Raw genomic sequence first — 6291 nt, 5'->3', positions numbered from 1 at the left:
TGGATTTGATTCATATCATACACTTTTTTTTTATAAGAATGTTGTTTTTCCGGCCCAAGGTGAATATTTTTATTTTTCTGCCGATTTTCGGCTGAAAATATTCTTGTATTATTCTTAAATTATAGCTTATGACATTTTCCTTTTAGAATTTATTAGGGGTATCAATTACAAGTGTTTGGTATCTGGATCTGTATCGCGTTACACGTGTTACATTTGTCATAATACTTTTTTGCGGTTTAGTTTATGTCTTTTGTGCTGAATACTATACATATGTATTACATGTACCGTTCATCGAACTGTCATTAGCGTTGAACATTTTGCCATATAGCTAGTGCAGGTTTTTTCGTTCGCTCAGAGAAAGGAATAATTTTATACAGTTAAGTTAAAAACATAAAATTGTCACCTGTATTGTATTTACAGATGTTTCACCACACAAAATTACATATATCCTTCTCAAAATCTCAGCCTCGGCTTTATTCTTAAAATTTTGCAAATTGCAGCCTTGATATTCTTATAAAATATATTCTTATACAAAAAAAAAAAGAGAGTAGTTCCGTCATTCTTTGTTCGAGAACAAGACGGTCTTCGGCTGATAAGGTAAGTGTGGTATCATCACCATACATTCTGGGTTTTGAGAAAAGATTGCAGGCGGGAAGATCATTGATGTAAAAAATAAATAACCAAGGTCCCAGAATGGATCCCTGTGGGATACCACAGGGTACATTGCAAAAGTCAGAGAGAACTCCAATAAGTTGTTGTTTTCTTTCATTTAGATATGACCGACACTGAACCAATTAATAGAGTGAGAGCTGACCCCATAAAGTGAGAGTAAGGAATACCTAAAAACTTTAAGCATTTGAATCTATGGGCAGTTATGTCTCAAGCCAGCTGGGAGTTGGTCATGTTGTGTCTTCATATCTACATCCTCTACGGGATCGTGAACTCACAAAGCCCTGCTCCAAGTTTTCTTGAGGGTACAAGTTGGCTTGAAGTCGCTGTGGAAAGCCGGTCACGGTTCCCAGTTTCTCTTAAAATAAAATCGAGAACTTTTCACGGCAGTAAAATAGCCGTTTTTTGCAATTGGTTCATCGGTTTTTTGCAAAAGTCATTGCATGGTATGCGGTTTTCGTTGATTTTTTCTGTCTCGTGTAAGGTTGACGTTATGCTGCTTCTGCAATCCTTTGTGTTAGCCGCGTGCACATTCTACAACTCCCATTTATCGAGTTCGGTATACTACTACCAATGAAGTATAGGTCGATTACTAAGGCTGCTTTCGGGCAACTTTCCCGATGTCGGGCAACGTTTTCTCTGTCAACTTATCAACTTATTTTATTTAAGACAATAACTCTAAAGTAAAACAAAGGAAACGGCCGTTTTAACCTTTTGGAAGTGGTTTGTTCTGCTTTTTCGTCGCATGTTGTGCAGGTCTACGTTCAATGTGCAGGTTGTGCACTTAGTCTAAGGCTTGCAGAGATTTTTTGGAGATGGCATGGCATAAAGAACATGCTGGCATGCTCTAAACATGCCCAAACAATCACAGAGTACTTCAGATATGACTGATTTTAGTTGTTTTAAAGTTACAGCTCGATAGTCAGGAACAGTGAAAAATGGTTCTTTGTTTGGGTAATTGGCCTCTTTTTGTTGTAAATATACTAGAACCAACAGTGAAATTTTGGAACAATTTTTGAGCAACTTTCTGGAAAATTTCGAGCAACCGTTTATGAAAATTTTGGGGCATCTTGTGGAGAACGTTAATCGACGACAACGCCGGTTTTAACTGAACTGGCCTGATAGTTTTGCGTGCGGTTTTCGGTTTGATCACAATGTACAACGTTTTTTTCGGTTTTGAGTGAGTTTTCTTGGGAGGGTTTTCGGTTTGTTTAACACCCCGTGCCCCCTCTAAAATCCATCATTTCAAAGCAAAACTAGATAGCAACGTTGGGATTCGATTCTAAGATAGGATTTGAACTCACTACACTAAATCTTTTAGCTTGGAGGGTCATGATGGATTCAGATCACATCTAGGACTCAGATTTTTCAGAGTTCCAGTTTGTCATCATAGATTCGATATCAAATCGTACGATACCGCTTTTTACTTTACGGGAAAATGTAACTGGTATGAAGTGAAGTGAAGTCCGCGCCACATGTCCGCTAGGCGGTGTAATAGGCCTGCAAAGCGTGTTTAGGATAACTGTTAATTGGGACCGGTTTCCACTAGCGACGTTTTACGCAGACTCAGTATTGCTTCAATTGTTTAGAATTTTCTGTTAAAACAAGTACACTGATGGCACTGTAGCAGTCGTTGTTGCTTAAATCCCCCAGTGCGTCTGTGTATGCTACAAATACTCTCTCCCTCATATTTCAGAACGCCGGACCGAGTTCGCTGCAGAAGCTCCTGTCACTTCACTTTATTGCGAAAACAACCGCACTTTGTTGCACCTTAGTCACAGATGAATGCACTCCAATACCGTGTGAGGAATCTTTTATATGTTAAGAATAGAAGGAAATATCACGCACCAAAGTCGTAACTCTCATCTCATACTTAAAATTGGGCAGAAAAGTGCCCTAAAATCAGTCTCCGAAGACAAACGAAAAATCCCTCACAGGGTATTTAGGGTAGTACAATTATCTACTAGAAATGAAAGTTTGGAAGCGGTATCTTAAAACCAGTCGGGACCCGTCAGGTCCGAGAAGTTGTAATTTTGGGGTCAAAATAAAGCCCTAGAAAATCGAGCTTGAAGATTTCGCGTGCAGTTTAAGGTCTGCTGAGTAAGTCCGCCCCCTACTTGAAAGCAAGAAATTTGAGCGACACCCACATTTACCTTAACAGCTGAAGAGCGACGATAGTGTTATTCACTTTTGGTCAGATCATATCAAATTCATAAATCTTGAAATATTTGGAATTTAAGGGCATTGAGGCACGTTTATGCCCAAATTCAGCACTTTGTGCTTAGTGACCTGGCCTTTCATTTAAGATGGAAATAGCACAATCACGTGACCTTTGGAGAACAATATGGTTTATTTGTGGCCCAAGTAGCATCATTTGCGCCCGAGCGGAGCACAAAGGGACACAAATAAACAAAATGCCCGAAAAAAAGTCATGTGACTGTCATTACTGACTGTCAAGTGAAGCTATGATCTTCGCAGTTATGAACGCAATTTTGGCAATTGCGCGGAGAAGCCTGAAAAATTCAGGACTTCAACGGGGTTTGAACCCGTGACTTCGCGATTCCGGTGCGACGCTCTAACCAACTGAGCTATGAAGCCACTGACGTTGGGAGCTGGTCATTTGTGGGTTCCAATGGTCCCGTAAGGAATGAATCAATGATGAAATGGTATATGAAATGAATCATATGAACTGCGGATATGAAATCATTGATTCATTCCTTACGGGACCATTGGAACCCACAAATGACCAGCTCCCAACGTCAGTGGCTTCATAGCTCAGTTGGTTAGAGCGTCGCACCGGAATCGCGAGGTCACGGGTTCAAACCCCGTTGAAGTCCTGAATTTTTCAGGCTTCTCCACGCAATTGCCAAAATTGCGTTCATAACTGCGAAGATCATAGCTTCACTTGATTTGATATCCGCAGTTCATATGATTCATTTCATATACCATTTCATCATTACTGACTGTATTATGAATACAAAAGGTCAGAGTTTTTCTCTGTCCTTGTGTGGGCCCATTTCCATTAGTAGGGCTAACGCTCACATGGTTCATATGGGGTTGAAAACTATCACTTCACATTACACTCTAATCACTTAAGTCTGTTAACATTGTCAGTGCAGTAAGCAAACCGCATTGCTATTTTTCCATTTTTCATTCGTGCAAGGTCGCATTTCACTACTCTGAAGTCGGTCCAAAATTGCATGACAGAGCCCCTTTAACACAACGGTATTAAAGCGGTTATCAGTCACACACGCTCCTCAACGACATTTTTTCATATTTCGAAAGTAAAATTTAGGTGGACGTCAATCAAATGTTTCCATGACAATAGTGCTGTTCTCGTGGCGGCAGTTGAATTCGTCATGGAAACATTTCACCGACGTCCACCTAAATTTTACTTTCGAAATATGAAAAAATGTCGTTGAGAGACATGTGTGCCTGATAAACGCTATAAAGAAGCCTTCAACCATTTTGTTGTTGTTACAATTTCACTTTATTGCCAACCTTTTTCCCACTCAAATTGGGAATGCAACATCATTCCGTCTTGCGAAGCAAAAGTGTCAATGATGGTATTTTTCACCTGGACATCTTCACTTCATTTTGCAGGTTATGATGGTAGGCTTGCGCAGATTTTTACAAAAAAGGAGTTAAATCACATTGTAACATCCAAATTAGGATTTGTGCTTCAGTACGAGTTCAGTACGAAATGGCCTACATGTTGTGTGAGTCTCCTTAGGAAGATCCAAAAAAAGATCATTGGCCGTATTTATACTAGAAGACGTCTAAGACATCTTAGACGACTAGTATAAATACGGGAAATAAGGTGGACGCATTAAACGTCTCAAATTAAGTGCGTCTAAACGACGCACTTAACAGACGTCTTAAGCCCTGGCCAAACGAATCGCAAGTCGACGCAAGTTTTGTTACTTGCGCTGACTTGCATACCGTTTGGCCACCTACTTGCATTCACTTGCGAAGACTTGCGACGACTTGCGTTTGATTTGAACATGTTCAAATTTTGGACGCAAGACGGCCCAACTTGCGTCTCGTTTGGCCACTCAACGCAAGTGGATGCAAGTTTTCGCAAGTAATTCGAACTTTTTTAGAAACCTTTTAGCCAATCTGATGCGGCTGTTTGAGCAGGAATTATCGAATCTCAAACTATTTCCCACCTTTCGCGCTTTCCCTTTTGACAAGATAGCTTCTGTCACGGCGCAAAATTCGGAAAACTTAAGCCCCGAAGAGCTAAAAGAAAACAAGGATAGGGAGTTAAAAAAACATAAGAAAAAGGAAAACCATAACAGGAGACCCAGTAGCGGTGCAACTATAAGCAGCAGCTACAGTGAAAGTAGCAGCTCTTCCGAGTCTGAGCCTAGGAAAAAGAAGAAAAAAAACAAAAAAATTGCTACTTTTCCAAAGGACTTGCGCTCAACTTGCGTCGCGTTTGGCCACCCTATCGCAACTGAACGCAAGTCTTCGCAATAGAGAACTTGCGTCGACTTGCGATGACTTGCGTTTCGTTTGGCCAGGGCTTTAGCCGTCTAGTATAAAGACGAGACGCACTAAACTGGGACGCACTTAGCAATGAAGTGCACACAGTCTCTTTGGTGATTAAATCTCAGTATCTTTTGAAGACAATTTTGAATTTGAATTCTAGCCGTCGAAGTTAAGTGCGTCCCGTATTTATATTAGTCGCACTTACGGCCAGATGTTTAATGCGTCTGGACGTCTTAGACGTCCTCTAGTGTAAATGCGGCCATTGATTCAAGACTACTTGGATCGTGGTGCATCAAAGAAACCGAAAAATCCTTCCCCGCGGTAGGTTCATTGGTTCCTTTGATTCACCATGATCCAAGTGATCTTGGATCAATGATCCTTTTTTGGATCATCCTGGCAAGGAAATGCACCCTTGGTAAACGTAAAAGAAATTCAATTTTGTAAAAGCCCAGTTGTTCCAAGGGTGGATATCGCTATTCATTGGATCATTCACTATCTACTGGACAACTCAATAATTCAGTTTGCTAGTGTTTATCCGTTGGATAGCACTATCTATCGTTTGAACAACTGGGCCAGAGCGTGCAAAAACTCGAAAACAGGAAATTTTCCTGAACAAAATGAGAGGAAAATAGGAAATTTTCTGGAAAAAAAGAAAAAAAAAGAAAAGAAAATGGAATATCCTACATAAGGCCTCAATCATAACACAGGAAGCCCTAGAGACCTGGAAAGCTTCCAGGGTGCACTGTTAATTCTAAGGGCATGACTTGAAAGACCAATATTTTAGTTTACATAAAACGTCTGAGTAAAAATGTTGGTGAGAAACGCAAACTGGGCAAGAACTGGCAGAAACTCACAGCCGTGAGGTAATGAAATGGTTCAAGTGTACTTGAATCAGAATTGTTTTACTACCATTAAATTTTGCATTTTGCAACAATGGACAAAAACAGTAGGAAAAGGAAGGAATTTTACACCCTGCAAAGTGCAAACAATACATGTACATTATAAAGCGACTTATCCTTGACTCATGCTTGATGGGTTTTTGATCTGTCAGACCAACGAGGTCCCTCGTGTCAAAAAAATGAATAAAATGCACTAATACTGAAATACTGAGCGGACATAACATCAGAA

At 40.2% G+C, this 6291-nt stretch overlaps 1 protein-coding gene and 1 non-coding gene across 3 annotated transcripts in view; both read right to left on the bottom strand.

Moving 5' to 3' along the window:
• Positions 1 to 3194: 3194 nt before the first annotated feature.
• Positions 3195 to 3267, bottom strand: Trnas-gga (transfer RNA serine (anticodon GGA)). Its single transcript has one exon. It is a non-coding gene; the product is annotated as a tRNA-Ser (tRNA).
• Positions 3268 to 6049: 2782 nt separating this feature from the next.
• Positions 6050 to 6291, bottom strand: part of LOC138022260 (transcription factor E2F5-like) — a 15821-nt gene continuing 15579 nt past the window's right edge. For both annotated transcript variants that reach the window (XM_068869352.1, XM_068869353.1), the window contains one exon: positions 6050 to 6291. This exon is cut by the window's right edge and continues 712 nt beyond it. The gene's annotated coding sequence lies outside the window, so the exon portion shown is untranslated.

This window comes from Montipora capricornis, chromosome 10 (assembly GCF_036669925.1).
Source record: "Montipora capricornis isolate CH-2021 chromosome 10, ASM3666992v2, whole genome shotgun sequence".
Taxonomy (NCBI): Eukaryota; Metazoa; Cnidaria; class Anthozoa; order Scleractinia; family Acroporidae; genus Montipora; species Montipora capricornis.
Note: the sequence above shows the minus strand (reverse complement) of the source record. Positions and strands in the feature narration are given on the sequence as shown.